A 25,400-nucleotide genomic window follows, 5' to 3' on the forward strand; every position below is an offset into this window, starting at 1 on the left:
AGAAAGTATACATTTCAAAGAGACTTTGGTCTTCTAACTAGCCAGCTGTGTACAGGAGAGAGAAACCAGTTGTACACTCACCAAGGGAAACGGTGTTGCATGGGTTCCAGTTAGTAGTTACCACACAATCCATACCAGAGCAACGTATCATAAAGGTCCTAATTAAAGGAGAGACCTCAGTTGCAATTGCCTTTTTTAATATACCAGAGAATCCAAATTAAGGTACAACTTTCTAAGAGTCACGCCTTTGCTGGTTCCACAGTTTACAGATTTTGTATGTACTTGGTTTTGGAGTCTCATCTGTTCCTTCTTTTCATCTTATGGTTAATAACCCCTTCTTTTTTCTTTTCTTTTCTTTTCTTTTCTTTTCTTTTCTTTTCTTTTCTTTTCTTTTCTTTTCTTTTCTTTTCTTTTCTTTTCTTTTCTTTCCTTTCCTTTCCTTTCCTTTCCTTTCCTTTCCTTTCCTTTCCTTTCCTTTCCTTTCCTTTCCTTTCCTTCTCTTTTCTTTTCTTTTCTTTTCTTTTCTTTTCTTTTCTTTTCTTTTCTTTTCTTTTCTTTTCTTTTTTCTTTTCTTTTCTTTTCTTTTCTTTTCTTTTCTTTTCTTTTCTTTTCTTTTCTTTTCTTTTCTTTTCTTTTCTTTTCTTTTCTTTTCTTTTCTTTTCTTTTCCTTTCCTTTCCTTTCCTTTCCTCTCCTTTCCTTTCCTCTCCTTTCCTTTCCTTTCCTTTCCTTTCCTTTCCTTTCCTTTCCTTTCCTTTCCTTTCCTTTCCTTTCCTTTCCTTTCCTTTCCTTTCCTTTCCTTTCCTTTCCTTTCCTTTCCTTTCCTTTCCTTTCCTTTCCTTTCCTTTCCTTTCCTTTCCTTTCCTTTCCTTTCCTTCTCTTTTCTTCTCTTTTCTTCTTTTCTTTTCTTTTCTTTTCTTCTCTCTTTTCTTTTCTTTTCTTTTCTTTTATTATTTTATTTTCTTCTTTTCTTTTCTTTTCCTTGATTCTTTTCTTTTCTTTTCTTTTCTTTTCTTTTCTTTTCTTTTCTTTTCTTTTCTTTTCTTTTCTTTTCTTTTCTTTTCTTTTCTTTTCTTTTCTTTTCTTTTCTTTTCTTTTCTTTTCTTTTCTTTTCTTTTCTTTTCTTTTCTTTTCTTTTCTTTTCTTTTCTTTCCTCCTTAACCCATCCACTTGTGACACATTTCTGAGGTCCAAAAGCAAGCCAGGACTTTTTCTTGTGAAGAGATCATGGTCCTTACACTACAGATTGACACGCTGCTCACCTTTCTGCTTTCAATGTTATTCTTGTTGGAGGAAAGATTAGCAAGTTGAACTCAGACAGAGAATGAATAACATCTGAATATAGGGAAAAATCGTAACAGTGGGGTTATCTGTTGTGTGTCCTACCATAGTGATAGAGGTGTCTCATGAACCAGGGACACACTAGACAGGTACAGCTTCAAAAAAGACAATCATTGGCTTAAAAAGGCTCTGAGTAAGGCAACAGTAATCAAGTAGATGTTAAACATTGGACTAGATTAAAGTGTATGTCAATCCATATCACAATTAGGTTTAAAAAACCTGGAGACATCCAAATGCAATCAACAAAGATATGTGAGTTTAATAATTCTTATATGTCCTTAATATTTTGGGTTGGAAGGGACCTTTAAAGGTCATCTGGTCCAACCCTCCTGCAGTGAGCAGGGACATCTTTAACTAGATCAGGTTGCTCAGAGCCCCGTCCAACCTGACCTTGAGGGTTTCCAGGGATGGGGCTTCTACCACCTCTCTGGGGGACCTGTGCCAGTGCTTCACCACCCTCAGTGTAAAAAATTTCTTCCTTATATCTAGTCTAAATCTACTCTCTTTTAGTTTAAAACCATTACCCCTTGTCCTGTTGCAACAGACCCTACTAAAAAATTTGTCACCATCTTTTTATAAGCCTCCTTTAAGTATTGATAGGCTGCAATAAGGTCTCCCTGGATGTATGCTGTACATTTTTCCACTGAATACTCCTGTTTTGACTGGCTAATGCTCACTTGCCATGCTTACCAAGACCCATAAAAAATAGAAATGCAAATGCAAATCAAGCAAGGATTTTTCATGTTTATAATTAGGGTGCTTCATAAATATGACTTGTACTCAAGAACATTGTTAAACATGCTATTTTTCACCTAAGTGATCAAAATGTGTGAGTTAACAGTATGATCTTTGGCAAACCATTTAATACATTTAATAAGTGTATTCTTCATCACAGAAATACTACTTATTTGCTCAAAAAATCTCGGCCAGTTATCCTCCAAGCCCTTGGGAAAAGGGCTTTTGACACTGTACTGTTACCGTTCCTCCTGTAATGGAGTTCTTGGAAGAAGCTCATAGGAGTTGCTGTGATATTCATAGTAATAATGGTTATTACCAAGCATAAATTGTCAGCACTAGTTAAAGGGATGGCAAAATATGTCAAGCTGTCAGCTGAATTCTCTGTTTTGGCTACTCGCTTAGTGTATGAAACAGTCAGTTTAATGATTGGGTTCAACTGGCAAAGGTCACAAGGTTAAGTAAACCTGGAAATCTGAATTGCATGTCATAATTCCAATTTAAAAATGAGAAGCTCTTCATTTTCTCTCATGTGTTTTTTCTTTGAATATTTCCAGTTTATAAAGATTAGTGTGTTTCTATTTCACAGCAAATTAACCTTTCTTGTGTTTTCTCTGGTTTTTATTCAACATGCCATACCATGCTGTAGGGTGTCTGACACTTCTTCCTATATGTGCATATAAACTGTAGGCAGCAGAACATCAGCTTCAGGTAACTGAAATAAGAAAGTCTTATATGTTCATTTTTTTTGTTCAAATTAGTCAATGAAGTGTGCAGGGTGCAGGGTGTAAATAACGGCAGAACTAGAAGCCCTTATTCTCTAATTACATTATGTGAAGTTGTATATGAATAAAACATAACAGAATGTTGACATAATTTGTTGTAGACATTAATTGCTCTCTCAACTGGATGTTCTATGCTGCAATTTTTGAGGGGTTAATTAATTAAAGCAAGCTAGATCATACTGCTCAGACATTACTGAATTTAGATTACTCAATGTGCGATTTGATCTTATCCAGCAATTCTATTGCAAGTCCTCTGCTGGAACTGAGAAATAATCTTCAGTCAAAGTAATTAATTTCTTACAACTTGCAAAGTATAAACCATTTACAAACTGTCTGTGACAGTCAAGGTTGTATACAAACTTTTTCTGGGGCTCCAGGAGGAGTGGTAGTCAGAACTGTAAGACTTCAAAGTACATGATATTTTTTGACATCTATTCTCTTCCAAGATCTACCATCAACCAGAAGTTCAGAGGTGTGTTGCAAAGGCTTGCAATAGTTCTCTTTAATCTAGTTGGTGTTCTGTTGTTTGGGTTTTTTTTTTTTGGTTTGTTTTGGGTTTTTGTTTGTTTGTTTGTTTTTATTTTATGACATTAAATTCCTAGTCCTGCTGTTGAATTTAACTTCAATCTATTCCCTTTTTTTTCAGCTATGGAATGTCCAGAAAGGACACCTATTTCTATGTTGCAGTTTGCAGAGCATCCTTATACTTTCCCTTCGCTGTCCAGTTTAACGTTTTCCATCACTGAGACTACCTCCCTTAACAACATACCTCAGTGTGATTTGCAAATGTTTTGGTAGGACTTCAGTGCTAAAGGCTAAGGAGCTGGAATTGTAGTCTGGAAAGCCAAAATATGAATTAAAAATCATGGCTTTAGATTGAAACATTTTAAATCTGACTTAGAAAAGTTAAATTCCTAACCTACACAGAAATGTCTTGTTTTTTTGCAGAAATGTGAGCAGCTATAAATCCTTTCAGAAGTTAAGTTACAAATATCTCAGAGGTTTGTTTTTTTCTTTAAATTAGACTTCTTAATACATATTTAGAGACTATATAGCCTTAACTGTAAAGGCAATGCTTTCCTTTTGATTAGCACTTCTTTCTAGCTGTGTTTTTCCATATCATCAATCTCTAAAATAATAGTCCTTCAAGTAGAGGTATTAGGTTCAGCTGTAGAAAAATATTTAAAGAAATAAATGTGACCTATTTTCATGCATTTGTTATGTTTCTGAATTCATAAATAAAATGAATATTAATCTAAATCAAGACTTTCAAACAGTTGGTTAATTCAACCAAAACACACTCAGAGTTTAATACTTTTTCAGTAAACTCAGTGCTCTTCAAAGATTTTGAAGATAAATTGACATAATGTACCCATAGTTAAAACTTCTGCAAACATTTTCAAGAACGGAGTAAAGTAGCAGTTTTAAGAACCAGTCTGAGGAAAATATGAATTTATATGAATTTTCTAGAACTTTATGTTTTAGCCCTAAACTCACCACCTTTGACTTATATTCTGATTGCAATTAAGATATGTCCTGATTTTGATTGGGATAGAGTTAATTTTCTTCCTAGTAGCTGGTATAGTGCTCTGTTTTGGATTCAGTATAAGAATGCTGATAACATGCTGATGTTTTCAGTTGTTGGTAAGTAGTGTTTAGACCAAGTCAAGGATTTTTCAGCTTCTGATGCACAGCCAGCGAGAAAGCTGGAGGGGCACAAGAAGTTGGGAGGGGACACAGCCAGGGCAGCTGACCCAAACTGGCCAAAGGGGTATTCCAGACCGTGTGATGTCGTGCCCAACTGGGTGAGTTGGTCTGGGGGGCAGACAGCTTCTCAGGAATTAACTGGGCATCGATCAGCGAGTGGTGAGCAATTGCATTGTGCATCACTTGTTTTGTATATTCCAATCCTATTATTATTATCATTATTTTCTTCCTTTCTGTTCTATTAACCTGTTCTTATCTCAACCCACGAGTTTAATTTTTTTCTTTCCTGATTGTCTCCAAATCCCACTGGTTGCGGGGCTGGGGGGGGAGGAATAAGCAAGCAGCTGTGTGGTGCTTAGTTGCTGGCTGGGTTTAAACCACAACAAGATGTCACACGCTTTCTCTCTTGTTTTTTTTTTTTCTGTAAATCTTCCAGGCATGTGTTCTGAGTTAAAGTGTTGAGTAAATACAGAGTGGTAGAAATATGTTATTTAATCTGAAACATTACATCTGGTTAAATATTACATCTGGTTATGATTTCACTTAGTAAGATAGTATAGAAATTGCAGAAAAATTACCTGAAGAATTAGACATTCCTAAGGGAGTAGAGGTTATATTTTATGCAGAGGGCCAGATTTTGTCAGATTGCTTCACTGACAATTAGGCAATTGTTGGAAACGCTATACAAATTCCATGACCACCCTAAACAGCTGTGTACAAGTCATCACAGGTGGACATTAAAGGTTTTGCTGCCCATTACCAAATGTTAATCCAAGAGGGGGAGACTTGAGGGAAGAATATGCTTTCAGTGCTCCAAAGATGTAACTCTGTGTCACCAGTGAGAATGGCTGAAATGTAGAATTCTGTGGGCCAGATTTTAACTGAAGATACTTCAGTTAATTATTTCTAATTTTGGACAGCAAGGTCTTCTTTCCAAAGGTCTCTGTGGTGAACTAGTAGAACTCTTGGTTCACATGACTAAAAATCACATTTTTTTCAATATCTGTGTTATCTGTTTCTGTCTAGAATACAGGATAATTTTCCCTTTTAAAATACATTCCACTTAATAAGTTTTAACATGTGAGAGGGCAGAAATAGTCCTTTATAGAGTTTTAAAAGCTTGAAACAATATTTGGAGGTTTTTGTATTATTTTTCATATCCCTGGTATGGACAGGTAAAGAGAAAAGAAGACATCTGCCTTTAATAGCCAGAAAAGGGTCTGAAAATTTTCTAATTCTATTCGGAAACCTCAAAGTCAGATGCATGTTCTGTGTCCTTGAAATGACATTGATGTGCTGAGACTATTGAAGCCAAATAAAACCCTTTGGAGTTAAACTTTTCCATTAAAAAAAATGCACTCTGCAGCACATATCCTTCACTTTACCTGGTTGAGCAGTACTGAATCAAAATTAATTGTCTTTGAAATGCATACGCTTTACATTTTGAAGGCTAATCATTATCACTAGAAGAAATGTCTGCTATATAATGAATAAATTCAAGATAGAATGAAAGAGTCTTTCTTTTTCATATTCTCTGATTGTAATTTGGTAGTCTAATATTAATCTATGAAGAGACAGACTTCTTAGCCAAATAATGGAGAATTAGCTTTGACTCAATTACTAACTTGCTATGTCACCTTGGTAAAGTTGGAGAAACATTATATCCCTACTCTGTTGAAAAACCACAATATAAAAGAAAGTACTTACAAACTCCATGTTTTCTTTCAATCTTTCCTTCTAAAACAACAAAAGTGCCTTTATGACAAAAGACATCCTCAAGACAACTTTGAAATACTGTGGATAGCCTCACTCTAGTCTCACGAGCTAGTTTGTGTCCATGCTTTTCCGCAGCAATGGAGATGCATTTGCCTGAGCTAGATTTCCAACCACCCCGCTCCTACACAAAAGATAGGCACCGCTACCCACATGCACCAGTGTGAACTGGAACCCAAAACTGAGACAGGTTCCTATTTTTGTCCCCACATTTTACTGGAAGAGATTGTCATCTAAATATAATAGACAGGCTTTCCCTTTGAACCTATATTTCTTGTATGAACAACGTGGAAGTCATACTGTTAAATATCAGTCTGCAGGTCTCATGAGGTTCCCTGGCAGTGCATATTATTAATCTTCAACACTTGTTTAAACACACTGATCTTCGCTATTATCTGTTTCCAAGTTTTATCTGGAGAGGCAGAAGCAGCAAACAGTTTGCGAAGTCGTGATCCAAAACCTCCTGGCCCTGGTAGAAATCTGAACAGCAGGTCAAAAGACCTGTATCAGAGCAGACACAATAGCGGTGGAGCTCTGCTCGAGCGCATCCTGGGACTGCCAAGACCTTGCTCCAGGAAAAGCCCTGCAACTTGGTCAGCCAAAGGCATATGACAGCTTGCCCTTACGAATGGCAGCGAGAGCCTGCTGCCAACTTCGAGGATGACATAGCTGTCCAGGAAACACGCTTTGGGTAATCCATCACGTGCTTGCAGCATGCCTGAAGTTTTGATGTTCTCTGGTTTACGGCACGCCACTCGCAAACCATCGGGCTGTCATCCGTGGTGGGAACACTGCAGTTCTGTGCACGTGAAGGGAGGCTGCATGAACAGTAACTCAGGTGTGGGTAGGCAACGCGCATGGTAGGGCAGAGGCTAAACAGAACTTCATACTGACTTAATTTGATGTGAAAAAAGTACTAGAAAATAATACTAGTATTATTTTTGCTAATTCTTGCTAACGGAGAGTTCCTTTAAATACCTGGTGAAAGCAAGGGCACAGAATGAGTGCTACAGGGAACAACTGCAGCTCTAGTGCTCCAGGTTTTGGGCTGGGGAATGCTGTGTGCTCATGCAGACATGCACGCTCACACAAGAACCTACCACTGAAGGCCTCGCTGACAATCTGCACATCAGTGGTCGAAGACCTTGGGTAGGTCTGTACAGCTAGATCTAATCTCAGCGCATTGCTGGTGTGACAGCGTATAGAAAAAAGCTCAAACTGACCTACACTGAGGAGCCAGATACTGCCTTGTTATTCATCGCTGAAGTATGATAGCGTTCAACAAAATAATAATATTATGTATCTTCAGCCTATGAAGTACCGCAGGAAAAGCCTATTGTGAGTGCAGGAGAGAAATAAAGCATAATGTATATGGTAACTCAAGAAGAGACAGATTACGGGAAGATAATAGTACACAAATAACTAATGAGTGTTCTATTATGATAATACAGCAACTTCAGCAGAAGTATAATTAGAGATAGATAAGCACAAGGAGCCTGTACAGCAAATAAATTGATGTTTTAAACAAATATTTTGCTATGTATGTCAGATTTTCATTCAGAAGCCAAGAGACAAAGAAATAAGCAGTTTCTTGAAGTGTAGCATTTTAGGACCCCATGAATATTCGTACCATATAACAAAACCTATAAATAAAGTCAGTATTTTTAAAATAGGGATTTTCCCCACTACGTTCACTTAGGCAATTATTTCTTTTAAACCGATTCTTTTGTGAATGTATTATCCTTTAAAAAGTCAATAGATGAAGTATTAAATCTTAGTTTTCTGGCTTTTGCTGAGTTTTGATTTGTTTGTTTGTTTGTTTGTTTCAATATTGTACTTATTGGTTCATATATTACTTGTATGCTTACTTGTATGCTTATTTTATTGAAATACTAAAAAATGCCTGCTTTAGCTGGTGTTTCTCTTTCTCTAATGTTCAGACATTAAATTGAAAAAAAACCCTTAAACAAAATTATATCCCTTTTATACAGCCAGTGTAGGTGGATGGCAGGCCAGCATGAACTTGATGATATAATTCCCAAAGAGGATACACCTATGAGCTCTTTAAATAGAATACTTTTTTCTGAAAGGCTCAGATTCTGCTTTGTTACTTACATTGAATAGGACTTTATTCAGTGAGTCATCCTAGTTAATCAATGGCATTAAGCTCACAGAATGGTATTAATCAGCATGACTAACTGGATCACAACATGGCCTAAACTTGGCAGCTTTTACAGTGAAACACAAAGATAACTAAATGGTTACTCTTATAAACGCCAGATTGTGCTAACCAGTCTCGTGTCATGAGAGCTTCTAATTGTGTTACTCTGGGGATTTATTTTGATTAGCAGCTTAAAGCTGTAGCAGTTATTATGTTTATTTGTGTGTTACGCTATCTGCTATGCAAAAAGATTTCGGAGTATCTTATGTTGACTTAGACTTTGCAATTGTTATTTTCTGAAACATTTATACAAACTAAAGCTGCTAGTAGTCATGGCTTCCCTTTTTCATTCCACAATACTCCTCAGCTTTGGGTGAATGAGATTTCTAGAGATGCTAGAGATTCTAGCAGAGCCTTCAGAATCCTTCCTTCCTTTCCAGACACAGCTTCAATTAAAGAAGAGGTTGTCTGTCCATTTAAGTGTGACAACTCTCTCACAAAATGTAAAAAGGTACTTGAAAGACATATATACGTATATCAAATGAACGGCACACCCAATTAATCTATCAGTGTACCTAAATCATGGCCTTGTGGATTATTGCTCTCGGGGAGCCGAGGCTGTGGTCAGACACACTGCTTCATTGCAACTCAGGCAATTTAAGAGGCTAACATTCCCTTTGTACCTACGAGGGTTTAACTTTGATTCCCTGCCAGAGGTTACCTTCCCCTCAGCTATTCTGGAATAACCGTCCATGTAATTATGCCATAAATCCAGTCCCATCAAAGTAATGCGGGTTAGGAAGCCCTATTATAAGTGTGTAAGGTAGCTGTGATTACTCTGACAGAACTAGGTTAGGCACTACTCGTGCAGTTTTGTTGGCAGATCTGAGGCCTGGGTAATCATGGGCAGGCAACAGGCAATCATTTGCTCCAGCTCAAATATAACCAGAACAGAATTTCTGATGATTGCTTTAGTTTTTCTTTGCTTTCTCACTTTAAAATTGCAAGTACAGTATTTACTTCAGAAGGCTGTTGTTAAGGTTTAACTGGTGTCAACAAAGTGATTTGAGAATTTCAAATGAAGTTATAAAAAGTTACAGGAAAAGCATTAATGTCAAATAGCTGTCAGTCAGACCAGCGAGAGCCTGCTCTTGCAGAAGCACAATAACCAGCCCTATGGCTTCAGGAGAAATATTAACATATATGGTTTGAGAGAACATCAAAGTGTCAGGGCTTTGCACGGCCCAGCTGGGACATGGCAAGTCAAAAATTAAAGACATTTTAGTCATCATAACTGTTAGCAAATGCAATAATAATTCATAAACTCAGAAACCTTGCCATTATATGGCTTTTAGTGTGGCTCCTCAGGAAATTCAGGCTCACACAGTCACGCCTTTGATCAATATCTGTACTTATATAGATCTTTCTTTCCTCCCCTAACCTTGACATATCTTGGCCAATATCGGCCAGGAGTAAGTAGAGATCTCTGAGGAAATTAAATGTTTCATGAAAGGAGCTAGTCAGGTAAAGGAGAGAAACCCTATACATAAATAAAAGGCTTCTCAGTTCACCAAACCTGAGAAATTATCACGGCCCTACCAAACTTACAGAACTAATCAGAGAAGCAGCAGCTTGCAATTAAACCTCAAGAGGAGAATTCAAGACATGATGAGAGACAAAAGTACACACATTATTTGGCACCGGGAATTTCACACTGCGGCAATGAGTTGCAAATGTTCCAGCTGCAGGAAAAGATTCAGCTGGGTATTCAGGAAAGCACACCCCACTTCATTGTTTCTCCTTTTCATTCTGATACCAGAAAGGAATCACCATGTTGGGTGTGAGATCTGAAAGCGCTTCCATAGTGGCACCTATGGATCAAGACTCTGTCTTCCTAGACCATATTTTTGGTGTTCTGCCCAGGCATGTAGTACATGACTCTTCTGCCCTGCTTTACAGACGTGTGGTACATCACTTTTCTGCTCTGCGTTACAAACTCACTGAAGTGTTTGCTGAAGAAGAGCCACTGGGGATTGTACCTTCTCTCCACCTCTGAGGAGAGTGACTGATGTAGACATATTAATGTGTCTGTAGCAGTCTTCTCTTGCAGGCCTCTTCATTTCACCAGGCTTGAGTGACTTCTGCAGACTAAAAGAGGAGCAGATGTATCAGAGGAGCAGCAACCTGCAATTTATCTCCAAGTGTTGAAGCAGTCAGTGGCATTGCTAGAAGTCAAGCCAAGTCGTGGGGAGAGCCAGACAGAGAGCTAGAGTTTTTCCTCCAGAAAATTGCCCTATGATTCTTTTATTTTCTGGGTTCTTTTTTTTTTTTCTTTTTTTTTTTTTTCTTTTTCTTATTTTTCTAGGAGGTGGGTGTGGGTGGGGGTGGTGTGGAGTGTTTGTGTGTCTTGGTTTTATGTAATTTTTGTGACATTCTACTATATAAATGAAATATGAAAAGATAGAAGTAATAGCACACCTATCTTTAGGTGAGATTGCATGTCTAAGTATTAGTTTAGGAGACTGGGGAGAAGGAAATGAATATTCTTTCTTTAAAGCTTTTGTCTAATTTCACTAACTTTGCAGAATTTATTCATGAAAAAATAATAGCATGTATTTACTTCCCTAGGAAACAATTTCCTTCTCTGTTTCATCAAACCAAGATTTGTGTTTCAAGAAACAGTTGTAATGGCTTTCCAAACAATTGAGACATATGCTATTAGGTAGAGGTCCAAAAGAGAAATTCATCTGCAAAACTGCTTACCTCTTTTCCTTTCAAACACAATGCTGAATCATGTTTATACACCTTGATAGCAAAACATATTAACACAGCCTATTTTTATTAAGAAGTTGTGAAAAACCGTGTGGGATTTCTTTGGCAACATTGCTTAGTCCAAATGTGGATACCCTGATGGAAAGAGTGGTAACTCTGTGGAAAATTGCAGGAACACTGACAAATGAAACTTGTCACAATGCCCAAGAATTAGCACTTGTTAACAGTGAAAGAACATGATGTCTATCACTGCGTTCAACAACAAGGCTTACAAATGAATAGATTAATCATTGCTCATTTTAAAGGATTATTAAGGGTTTAATGAAATTGTCGGAACAGTAGGATACCCAGCCTAGCAGAGCCAATGATATTTCACACCCTGTATTGAAGGAACTATTATAAATGGTATTTAAAAGATGATTTTTGGCTACAGACAATTATTGGCACAGTTGTTTTGGCTTTTTTAATTGAAGATCATATCATACAGCTTCTTGCTTTGGATGATTTTCTCTCGGGGCTATAGCTAGGAAGTGGGAAGCCTTATGCTTCCACAAGCTGATTTCTGGACATTAAGTACCTGAAATCCTTCTCAGTCAGGAACAAATGGTAAAAAACACTGGCTCAGTGATCTGGAGTGAAATAAAGGCTTGCACATTTTCAGCTGGATGCCGCAGCTGCCTGCGTTACATCTGAGGGAGATCTGGACCCCCCTCCACAGGACCTCACCTCACCCTGGGCTCAAGGGAGAGCCCAGCACCACCATTTTCTTCCCCAACAGATAACGTATTAAAGTGCAGTTTACCTTATGTTAGCTGTAGGTTAACATAGACTAAGTTTGCGGCTTTAAAGAGGATTCCAACAGGAGAGAGAGAGGAGTGTTTGAAATCCTGTGCCCTTCTAGGATTTTGGAGCTCTAAACAAAGCTATGAAAAGACATCTTATCCCTTGGGATTTGGTGTTCAAAACACACACGGAAAGAGAAATACAGCTTCTTTACTAGAACAGAGCAGACCTGAATCTTGTTTTAAATTGTCAGTGTAGGAGAAGCGATGTCCCCTTCTATATAGCAGACACCTAGGAGATGAAAGCGTCCGACGAGATTTAGTCCAGATCTCCCACCCCTTAGAAGCCAACCTCGGTGCTAACCTTCATTGGGCGAGGTGCTCTTCTCCCCTCCTGTTGAATCTGGCGATAAAACCTTACAAGCAAGAGGCAGGGAAGGAGAGCGAGCGAGCATCTCTCTCACACATTAGCATGTTCAGTAACGTGTCTGGGAGTGGCGAAGGAAGGAAAGGGGATGGTTCTGCTGCCATCTCCTCCAGCGGTTTAAGCAGAGGCTATCTAATATAAAGATAAGGCAGCGGCCTGTTGGTCTGAGGATTGCTGAGAGATAGTCTGGGAGTAAGCCCTTTTTTCAATAATATTTCATCTTCTGAATATGCATGAATATTGGATGTATATATGGATTACTATCTTTTCCTTTCCAGCTACCATCTTTTTTTCCCTGAAAGGCATTTTTCGGCAGCTTCAGGAGGAGTTTCTGGACTGTTCTCTGATATCTTCATCATGGCACAAACTAGTGTGTGTTCTTCTTTCACTGCAGTGGACAGGTTTACTCATCTGGAAAGCATCCATCTCTTTGTCTAAAATAACTCTTTTATCTGTTATACTGAATAACTTACTCTGTACATCTGGTAGAGGAGCTTGAAAGGATCACTGTGGGAAGGGCAGTTAATTTTAAAACTGCAAAACTACCTAAATTCAAGTCAGCTGTATGCCTGAAATTGTCCTGAAAGTAATTTTTTTTTTTTTTTCCATTAAGATTCTTGTTTTGTCTGATAGGTATGCAACTTGGTATATGCAAATAGTAACATGCTAAAATGATTAGTAAAATCCCAGTTTCATAAAATATACACCAGAAGGAGACAAAGAAGAATTTAGATAAGACAAATCATGTTTAGGACAGCAGCTGACTATTTGGAATGATCTTGCACAAAATGACAAGTCCTTACAGCACTTCTTGCAAAAGACACATAAATACACTTAATGATCTTTATTATAATGTGTCATTTTTCCACAAACCTCTGTCTATTTCAAAATGACTCAGAAGCAGGGACATGTGGAGATATTTCTCTTCATACACACACTTCCACATTCTCATACTAGACTAATCAGGTCTTGGAGCACCTTAATGAAGTGTTTCTTTAACACTGAGGTAAAAAAAAAAAAAAAGAAAATAACATGAATATTTCAATATCTAAACAGGGACAATATGACTTGTCAGGTTAAGTTTGAGGAAGATTGCTCTTAAATAACCAGTGTAGGAGGCATTTAGGAACTAATTGTAGAGGAGTTCTGTGTTGAATTGCATTTATCAACTTAATTGCCACAGTCCTTTTTTCCTTATAAGAATCATTCCCTATATAGGAATGCTTTTATCACCCTCACTGTATGGAATTTGTGTTCCAAGATGAATGTATGCAGTTGTATGAGTGTTTGTGTGTGCACACAGAGGTCTATAAAGAAAATTAAAAGCAAATATATTCATTTGGAATTCAAGATTGAAAAAAGTCGAGAATCTATACAAAAGGAACATGAAAATTGACATTAACACTAAAAATACTTCAACAAATCTTATTTTGAATTTTTATCCCCATCTTTATTAAGAGTTCAGAATGAGTACTGAAAGCCAGCAGAATGGTCTCATAAGCTACATAAAATTACACAGCAAAAAAAAAGGAATTGGACAGATTTTCTTGCTCAATAGATATCTTTCGTAGACAGAATATTTGCATTTTATACATCTACATGGCGTATGGCCATGTGTATACACCTCACTACAAAAGACAATTATTGTAGCAGTTCATGTTTATCAATATACAATCTTATACAAAATTGTACAAAATATGTTACTTAGCATTCATATACAAATTGCATTAACACTTTCCCACATGGCTCATTATTATTTAGAACATGTTGCAGTCAGACATAACAACTGTAGGGAGGAGACAGAGTCACTGACAGGTACATGAAGAAAAATATTTTTGGCAGACTTTATCAAGTCTGTGTTAGAGCTTCACAGCAGCTGGGAAGATCACAATGTGCTAATGTCTGTACCAACCGATGATTTCCCATCTCACTTCCCTCCTCCTAGCACCTGACCTACTTTACATCACTTTACCCTGACGGGCTGTATAAGGCACCTGAAATCCTTCAAACCATGGAGATCTGGTAATGCTCCAGATACAAATTCTCACTAGTTACTGTCCATCACTTATATTCTAGAAACATCCCAGTGGCTGTTCACAGGCATAAATTATCATTTTGTGTCAGGCAACAGTTACAGTCCCAGAAGCACTGTACTGTTGAGGGGGTTCCTGCTGTCCTGTACTATTAGTTGTAGATGAGAGTTTGAGCAAAGACTCTTAAGAAACTCTCTCTTCCTCTCTGTTTATTATTCTCTGGGCCACTACTGCCCTCTAATACAACATAAGTGATGCTATTATTGTACAGAGGAGAGCTATAGAATTCCTGACATAAACTACTGGTATAAAAAACTTTTAAAAAAGAAATGTGGAAACAAACTGCATTGTTCTTATAGAACTCATTTTAAAATGTCAAAGAGTTAGTCTGGCTAAAGGAATACGTACATAATCTTTGCTTCTTATTAGTACAAAATAAGTACCTCAAAATAGAAAATGTAAATTGATAGAAAAAGCATTAAAAATGAGAAAAACTTTGGAAAATTATGTCTGCCTTTTAGGAAGCCGAGTGTGGCAGATGATATCTATGTGTAATTATGAAAAAATACCTTCACAAAAATGTTGTGAAACGGTTGAAATATTACACACAGTACACATTCAGAAAAAAACAGATTAAAAAACAATCAAATGAATAGTTATTAGCTGTATTATGTTCCCTCACTCCTTTACCCACAGGCATTGTACCATTATTGCAGTTATTGTATATTACAAATTATAGACCAGCTCCAATATTTGCTACCATAGAAGTACAGCCAAGGGGAGTGCCAAGTTTTCTGCCATCAGCATTCAGGACGCTACTTTTGCGAGGATAACAAGAGAAACCAAAGCAAGCGACCAACAATGTGGAAAAACTGCAGAGAATTATAGCATCAAATACGCTATTTCCAAGCTACCCTAAAATCCAAGCCTGTACTTATACATTCCGTAGTTTCAGGTTCCTAGGTGTGCGGAGCCCGCAGCGCTGAGGAGCACGCCTCAGGGTACATCTACAGGTGCACGTGGACTCTACGCCCCAAAGCTGCACGACCAAGGAAGCGAACCATCAAGCTGGAGCTTCTGGAAGTCCTCACTGCAGAGCTACACCAACCCAGTCACACTCTTTTTTCTTTGTTGGCGTCGGCGGGGGGAAGTCGTGATGTGCTACCAACAGCTCTTGAAGGAGTCTCTGCCCTGGGGCCGGTGAGGAAGGGAAGGGAAGTGAAGAGAAGTGAAGTGAAGTGAAGTGAAGTGGAGTTTTCAAGAAACTGAAGTGAGACAGAGACTTAGTCTTTTGACTAAGGGTTCTTGGAAACCCAGGATGGCGGTCGACCCTGTGTAAGGCCGGCTTTTCAGTGCTTTCTTAGGGCAAATACTTCCTGCATTTAGAGTTAAGACTTCCTAAAAATGTGCAGCTTCAGGCCAACAGCTGTATAGAAGATAAAGTCCACAGCCCTATGAATCTCCAAACACCCAAATGGGTCCCAGTGGCAGAGAAGGGAAGGGAAGGGAAGGGAAGGGAAGGGAAGGGAAGGGAAGGGAAGGGAAGGGAAGGGAAGGGAAGGGAAGGGAAGGGAAGGGAAGGGAAGGGAAGGGAAGGGAAGAAGGGAAGCTGTGGTTATTAAACAGAAAACCTGGGGAAGTTTGGAGAAAAACAGCTGTTTTTCACAGAGCCTTGATGTATCAAAATTTATGATTTCATCCAGCAGGGGTCATCTGAGAGTGTATCTACAGAATAATGCAGAGTACTACTGTGATGTAGTGTGTTGTCCTATGAAGCAGCAGGTCAGGACTGCTTTCATAAGCCACGTTCATCTTGCATATAGGGTGGGAGAGGGTGAGGAGTGAGGCACCGCACGGAGATGGGTAGGTGGTATTAGAAACCTGTTGCGGGGCTAGGATTAGCCTGTGGTTTTGCCCTTTGCCACTTCATATGTGGTAGATTTCATAAGAAATGTATATAGTACTTGTCTACACTTCATATCAATAAACAACTCTACATTTTGTGGCATGTTCAGTCTCAAAATTGTTGGAAGAGAGAGTGGGGTTTTGCCTTCCCCAGAAACGATGAGAATAACTTCTTTCTAATTTTTGCTGCCGCTCTCACAAGCTACATTATTAAGAAATAGCTATTCTGGATAGTGGAATAGAAACAAGAAATACTCCCTCTCTGAAGGTAATGGTTGCTATTAAACTTAACACCCCAGAGCAATATGAAGGTCTAGGATGATCATGTACTATGATCACTATATGTCTCCTAATGCCTAAAGAGTGATTTTCATGTGTTCGAACAAGCCCTGGGTTTTTTTCAGTATCTGCCACATTACTATGTTTTGGACAACTGCATACCCTGATGACCAAGCTTTTGACTTGTAATTTATGTCTTCTTACTACCCGTGAATGGAATTCAACTGCATTAAGTTAAGTACAGATGTCTATTTATAAGTGACTAGGTATTACACAGATTTATCTTGCCATTCGTTCCCTATTCCCAAAGCTCACTTAATGTTTAAATCCATCTGTAGAATCGAGATGTAAAGGTTTATGTACTGCTTATGGTGAGGGCTTGGCTTCTAAGTGCAGCATGTTGGATATACGGGGTACTGGTCACGTAGCTATTGATGAAAACTCTTCCAAAGGAATATGGTGTTTTGAATTTCTGCCACTAAGTTTCACAGTCGGTAAAGATGGTTTTAACATTCACAGATAACTGCATCTCTGTGACATTTCTGCTGTCCAACAGTGGTTTGATTAATTTCTTAGGCTCCATAATGGGTGATTCTTTGGCTGGTGTTTGGCCTCTATTTCCTAAAATTTCACAAAAAACAAACAAACAAAAAAACCCCAATCGTATCTGATTAGGGTATAAATGCAAGTGAAAAACTAAAAGAGCCCTTTCGCTGCCTACACACCCACTTATTTGGTATCAGTAGGCTCAGGTCCTTCTTTCGCATGACACACAATTAACATTCATCAACAAAACAGTAGAACTGCAGGATGCAGGAGTTTGGCTTCTGAAGCCAATGGTAGTTTTGTCATTAACTCCTAAGAAACACAATATTTATTGCTACTCTAGTGAGTGTTGAGTGCCTTCCTGAACATAGTGATGCAATGCCACACTATATTACAGTGTGGGGTATTAGCCAGAGCCCCACCTGTATGGCCCACTTGTTCCTGCAAGTCTGAATGATTTGACTGGAGGAAAGACTGAACTCTCTTTGACTTGCAAATCATTATGCTTACCTCCAGGGTATGGTGCCCTGACTGAGAGTACCTGGAATGATGACTATTCCAACTCATGTTCCCTGAGCTGAGCTTCTCTTCAGATTAGTAGCTTCTGTGCTGTATTTCAGGTTCTCCTTTCTAAAGGCAATTTTGGTGAATTATTCTGGCACATCCTTGCTGTACATCAAATTTAGTAAGGAATTTCTTCACTGAGAAGCAAAAGCTGAAGTTGTTGGTGCTCCAAAATTACCTGACGTCAAGGGTGTAGGGCACTCAAGCACAATCATAAGCAAGGTGGAAACCCCTTCTGAAGCAGAGGAACAGGTTTTCTGAGATTCTTGATTCAAGTTCCTGCCAATGGGGCTTCATAACCTTATGGAGAATAAAAATCCAGACATGCATCAGCTATTTACTCTTATACTAAACTTTGCTTTCTCTGGGGATGTAGCCCTGGCCTGGGAGTCTCAAGGGAGCCTGCAACACTGCATTTTCAGTGTTTGAGTAGGAATGCTTCCTACTTGGTTCCACAACCCTAACAGCTAGGGTAGCAGGATACCCTACTTGATCAGTGCAGCCATGCAACAGGCAGCCACGATGCCTTTCTACTCTGGAATTGGTAACGAGAGGAAGAATCAAGGAAGCAGGCCTTCTACCGCTAGTGCCTAGGCACTGAGTAATAATGGCTGCAATCCAAACCTAACCCCTCATTGTATGCTACTTTTAACAGCTTAATGTTGAAAACCAAACTGGTCCAAGAGAGTTACTTCCCTTTTTACTTAAAAGGAAACAAAAAACCCTTGGCCTCTGCTTTTTTAAAAAATGTCTTTCTGTTTGGCTTTTGTCCTAATCTTTTACCGTTTGAAACTTGGCAGGTAGAAAATAGGGCTATTCTAAATGCCAAATGAATTTCTTATGTGCACTGAAAATCATGTCAGGTCTAAAATGGGCTGGTGTGCAAGTAAAGACTATTTTTGATATTCTGTTGGTCCTGGGTAACAGTTTGGTAATAAACAAACATAGGAGCCAAATTTACATAAGTCAGCTGCTTTATCGACCATCTTTTAGAGAAAAAAAAAAAAAGGCAAACCAAAACCTTTAAATAAGAACAATAGTTTATTAGAACCAGAAACATTTATTGTTACAAATAGGATATCTAAAAGAAAATTAGGTACTGCCTTCTATAGTGGTGCAGCACTCAGGTGTAATAAAATTGATGAGCCCATATAACAAAATTTATGGAACTAAGGTGAATTCCATTTATTTGAATATGCTCAGTTATGTTTTTGTTTATTCCCATAGCAGATGTTTAATTTACAAACCAGGCAATTACTACAGCTCTTCCAAAGAAATAAGAACAGATTAGTCAAACGTTCACATCAGTTTTTATGTTTATCATTAGTTTTATGATACATCATGAATATTCAGTGTAAAGAAAAAACCATCATTATGATACCTGGAAAACCTTAAAATGATGTTTTGCATCTCCAAATGTTGTTTCACCCTTTTTGATAAAGCTGCTAATGTGTGTTACTATGAGCTGGGCTTATATATTAAGAGGGATTGCTCAAGTACCTTCCTGATGTTTCACACAGATTAGCTTTGCATTCACAATGCTTTAGTATGCATGTGTCTAACCTTGTTATGTTTTCCTTACATAAATAAAGGAATTTTGGTTTCCCTTTCAGAGGGAATTCTTGAGACTGAAGTGGTTTTTTAACAAGACAAAGCAAACCTACCAAAAAAATACCTCTTCCTCTCCCAAAATGAATAACTACCCAGACATTTGTCTTGAAGTTTCAGGTAAAATCAGTGTCATTCAGTTGGCCTTTGGCTTGCTTCATGTTTCCTGGAATATATCCCATGGTAGAAGGAAATCATTCTATCAGCAGAGGTGCCATGTTGCATGCTGCATACTCCTTATAAATGCATACTGGCTGATCGATAAGAAACTATTACTCAGCAGTTTGGTGTTTTTGTTTTTTGTTTTTTTTCTTATTGATAAACTGACTGGCATGTCATAAGAAAAAATATAGTGTCTGTCTGTCATGGAAGGTGTGTGCATACATGCACATGTGTGCATGAGCACAGGCATGCCCTAGAATGAAAAGGCATCCCCTATCTCATTTTCTTTAAATGAATTACAGTCTGCTGAGTTTTATATTAGAAGAACAGAAAATAAGCTTCAGTTTCTTCTCCAAGTTCCTGTAATATATAATTTGCTTCAACCATTTTGACAATGTGTTGTTTTCATTAATTGCCAAGCTAAGAGATGGTTTTAGGGTTAGATCAATTTACTAAGATGAATTCTTGTGGGAATAGTCTCAGTAGGAGTATGCTTTGCAGCACAAGATGTATGAAATGTTAGAAAAGATTTCAGTGAGAAAAAAGCATCTATTGTTAAAGGTGATTGCTATTGTAAAAAATTAGTCTTAACCCACTTTGTTGACAAAAACACTCTCTTGACAACAACATAATAACATCTGCTTCCCCTTCATTAGCTACAGTACAAATTCAAGTAGAAGCTTCAGCTTCAAAAATCGTTTCAGAATAAACGTGTGTAGCATTGTTATATAGCCTTTGGATCTATAACATTACAGGATTCTTTGGATGTGAAAATTAGAATTTTTGGTCTTTTCTTTCCTCCCAGGTTCTAAGTAGAATTTCTAAGACTACAAAATTTCTAAGCCACTACAAAAACACAAGTAAAAGGGTGCTTACTGCATCGGAAACGTTGCAACAGGCTGCCCAAGCATTGGAACAGGCTGCCCGGGGAATTGCTTGAGACCCCATCCCTGGAGGTATTTAAAAGATGTGTAGATGTGATTCTTAGGGACATGGTTTAGTGGGGGACTTGGCAGTGTTAGGTTTACAGTTGGACTCGGTGGCCTTAGAGATCTTTTCCAACCTAAATGATTCTATGATTCTATTCTATGATTTACCCAGTGCACTTTGAGCATAGCTGCACCACATAGCATACGTGTATTCTTCCTGCAGCAAATATAGTTGGTTGAAGTGATTTTCTCACTTAAACGGAAACTTGAGGATTTCCAGGACAACTAACTCCTGCCAATTCAATCCGAAACCCTCCTCTTCCTTCCTCCAAAATTTCCCACAAACATTGTTTCTCAATTTCACAGAGAATTTCACAGTGAGGAAGGTATCTTATTAATAATGTATCGTGATATTGAGCTGCAGATCTGGATCATTAGGACTACATTATGCAAATAGCCATAACACCAAAAAGAAGGAACTGTGCTGATAAGTGCACATAACTATTGGATTTCCTCTGGAACAAAGCAAACCACTCTAATGAGAAACAGTTCATTGGCAATTTAATTTTCAGTAAGTAGTAGTGTGTGACTACATTTACATGACAGACCATGCTTTCTGGGAGTAAGTACATATTATAGTACCTGGAAAAAATGTATGTGTACGTACTGGCAGACGGTTACATGTACAGGTTTACATAAGAATGCAGACAAAAATCACACTACAAATTATGCCAAGTCACAGTGTGAGACTAAACTGGGAGGGTTAAGCATTGATCAGCAACTTTGTTCCACAACTTACTGCTAATTTTTCTAATATTACAACCACTCCCATAGTTTCAGTCTGTTTCCATGGTATCTGAGCCTCTGAACACTATAAAAATGATCAATTACTTGGAATGTCTTAATGAAGAAAATGCAAAGGTTGCAAAGCTAAGCACTCCAGTCAAGAAATTAACAGCCAAGGTTGCTTGCACAATCTTAACTTTTGCCCTTTATGAATGTATATAATAGTCTTTACCTGCAGATTGCTTCTTAATGTATTTCAAACTTTTCTCCAGGTTGTATATTTGATAATGTGCTATCCATTGAACTAGCTATTTTTGTTTCATTATTTATGCAACCTAACTCTGACAGGAATGCATTATTTTAGCATTTCAGCAGTTGATTCTGGAACAAATACCATTAGCAATGTAATTGTTAGCACTTTTCTTTCAATGTAGCTAGTTTGTTTTTTTCCCTGTGATTTGCCCTCAGTTTTCTTCCTCTTAGGAGGAAGATAGATTTCCATTAAAGCACTGGACTGGGTTATCTTCACAAATCTTTTTTTTTAAATTATTTATTAAAAAAAAAAAACTTTCTTTAAAATACAAACAGCAGATTTAGCTGTGGAAATCCACCAATGTAATGGTCAGAGGTAGTGGCACTTCTTTTGTCCTACATAATATCCATCTGCTTATACACCCAAGGAACGTGCTAGTCCCTGCAGCATGTCATTGCCAGAGAGCAAAGAGGTTACTCTCCCGCAGCAAATACACTCTATAGAGAGTGATGTATCAGCAATGAAAAGAGGAAGAATGAATAAAAACACAAAACCACATTCTGATTCTGATCAGTATAGGGGTTTTGTCTGTTCTCTCCAAAGAAAGAACTGATTTAATTTCATGTATATTGAGCTTTATCCCAGATGACTCAAATCGGTGAAAGATTTTTTAATTGAATGGGTCAGCTGTATGGTTAACTCTTTGGGGAAAGACTGTAGTCTGTAAAATGCATAGAAAAAATATAATTTTCATTAAAAGAGCTTAATGAGCTGTGCAACCTCAAACCTTAAAATCTCTTTGATTTGCACACTGGATCTGGCTAGTCCCATTCACAACAGGGAGGTTGATACTGCCGCAATAGTACATGTTGGTTTTCTCTGGCTGCCGTGCTCTGCAGGGCTCATCAGGGACTGGATGGACATACAAAGCCAGTTTCTAGATAGCGCCAGTTGGTGTAGTGCCTTAAAGTATGTGGAGCTATAATGAATGCCATTAGCTGCTCCATAATCTCGATTTTTTCCTCTGGGGATTAGAAAAAATATGTCATTGCTGCAGTGCTCACTGGAGGATGTTTGCAATGTTATTACTGTTGTGGACAGTTTACACTGGGTTAAGTGCTAGCTTTCCTTGCCTGGAGATCTAAATACGGGCCATGGCACTTAAAACCCGAACCACTTAATGACCAAGCAATGTGAGCAAGGAAATTTCATTCCAGTATTGCTCAAGAGGTGCTGAAACTGAGACAGCTCTTTAGCACTGACGCCCATCACGTACGCTTTCTTCTAAAGACCTCGGTGAAAATGACTGCAGGAAAATTGCAGGAAAACCTGTGACACCGGTTTCCCCTTCCCCACCAAAGACCCTTCGGAGAACCGAGTTTCATCTTTCCCCTTAAACTACGTGAACAACCCTAAGGCAAGGGAGGAAAAGCAAACAGCCCTTCCCGCGGCTCGGTGTCGTGAGCTCTCTCGGCGAGCTGACCCCAAGCAGCTGCCAGGTCTCCAGCCTGGCTGCCGCCCCGTCCGCCTGCTCTCCGCGCTGTCCCAGGCTCCCGCTGACCCGTTCGCAAAGAAACGCCCAGGTGTTTGCTGCCTGCTGGCCCGGCCACATGTTGGCTGCCAGCTACCAGGCTCCCGCTGCCCTGTTCACCTGCTGGCGTTGCGCTGCTTTCCTGATGCCCCAAATCCCCTGCTGAGTGCCAGGTGGTATCCTTTCACCCTCTTCACCTTTTTATACATTTCTTTCCTAAGCGCACGACTCTGTTTTTTTTTTTTTTTTTCTTTGGCTTTTCTGAATGCGAACTGCACACACGCACGCAGAGTCGCATCTTCTGTGCCCCTCTGCCTGCTTTTTTCTGCCCATGAATCTGCTTGAATAACTTGGTGTGGAGCAGCAGGTTCCATTTAAGATCCCAGCTGCACACTGACATTGTCACTGGTGTCAGTTTGTAAGCACATCTACAGTAATTGTTGCTGAGACAGCAGGTTTTGCTGTGACATTCGGCAAGCCCCATGATTCTTTCCACACGAGAGCTTCTGAAGCAACGCTTTGAGTACTTGTAATTTTTTGATTGCCTGTAGAATCCAAAAAGTACCTCTGAGATTTTTCCACCCTGTGTACCTCAGGGTGGAGATTTCTCCTATGAACACAGCTATTTAGAAAGGAAATTAAAGCAAACTAGAACAGGTCTCACTGAACAGTCATTGCCATTTCTTTTTATTATTGCTGACAAAATGAGAAAACAAAACAAAATAAACCACACACAACCCTCTGTGTTCCACACACCGATGCAGTTTATCAAGTTGAATGGCCTTTATCCAGAGAAGCTAAATCCTACCATGAAAATAGGAGTAGATATAAACTTCTCCAGCTATGGACACAGTTGCATGTGAAGCAATAAAGTGAAACGGCAGAGGATAGTGTTAGTGTAAGGTAGCCAGTTTGAACATGAGTATGAAGATTAGATTGACTGTCCTTCCTTTACATGAAATCTAAGTTAAAGTCATCTTTGCTGGAGCAGTAACGTGTTGCACAGTTCTCTGTGGATGCAGTGAAGAGCCCATACAGTTTAACGCTCTAAAAATACCATACTGCTTGTGTCGTGAGAGGCACTATAGGGCCCAAAGATAGACTTGCTTCGGGTGATACGTGGATAACTACACCATATATTCTGTGGAAATCTATAGGGCTCTTTGCAGAACGAAATACTGCTGAACGTGACACAGTGAGTCCTGGGAAGCAAATTCAAAAGCTAGCTATGGGAGGGTATTTAACACTAGGCTGCAGTATGTATAATACTTCAGGCTGCTGGCAAATATGATTGATTTCAGATACAAAGCTTAAGCCACGCATTGGGAGATTAGTATTCTAGCTAGCTGGCCATTACTGTAATTTCTGATAAGAACCAGCTTAATTAACCTATGAGATTTCTAGTCTATCTAGAGCCACAGGAATGGTTAGAAAAGCTTTAAAGGGCACAGCAAGCACAGCAAATATATAAATATTAGACTAGATTTGAAGTATGAAGTACCTTTCATTCTGTTTGTTGGGGTTTGGTGTTGTGTTTTTTTTGTTTGGGGGGAGGGGGGGGGAGGGCGTTATTAGTGTTTTGCATTTTTTTTCCATGACCAGTTGAGTGAAGAGATTTCATAGCTATTAAAATTACTCATCATCAGAGTTGTTCATATACTGCAAGCTCCTGCCAAGCCTGGAGAAAAATACATCTATCCAGCCTTGTGGAATTTTGTAGTACGGACACAGATAATGATCACAGACTTAATTTACTGGTTAGGCTGTAAGGGTCAAATTTATAATGATCTCAGAGCTAATATCAAGTAGGTTTGCACAAAGAGATATCACTGTGGGCAAATAGTCCTTGGAAGAGGGTCTTCCATGCTTGATGAGGACAAGGAATAGCAAAGAACAAGGCTTCAGGGACTGTCACAGCCCCGTGCTGAGTCACGCAGACAAAGCTTGTCTATGTCTGGGCTGCTCTCCATCTCTGCAAATGCAATGACTTCATGGCTGTAGCCTTAAGATGCCCTGTTGTGGATATAGACGGGACCATTTAAGACCCTGTTAGTTTAAAAATGGGAAGCTCTGTAACCTCTCTGAATTGTTGTCTGTGTCTGACATTTGTTTACAGGTGTTTTACAAGCCAAAAGTCACCTAGAGTGCAGAAGCAGCTGCTTTAATCAGGTAGAGATAGAGGACTGCTTTGATGATGAGGGCAAGAGAAACCGTGAGAAGCTTGTAGGACCTTTTACTTTATTATTCATTGTTTTATTCCACATCTAGAGAAGTTTTTTAAAAGTATCAGTAGGAGAATGAAGCTACTTTATATTGGATGTTG

Source organism: Accipiter gentilis, chromosome 15 (assembly GCF_929443795.1).
Source record: "Accipiter gentilis chromosome 15, bAccGen1.1, whole genome shotgun sequence".
Taxonomy (NCBI): Eukaryota; Metazoa; Chordata; class Aves; order Accipitriformes; family Accipitridae; genus Astur; species Astur gentilis.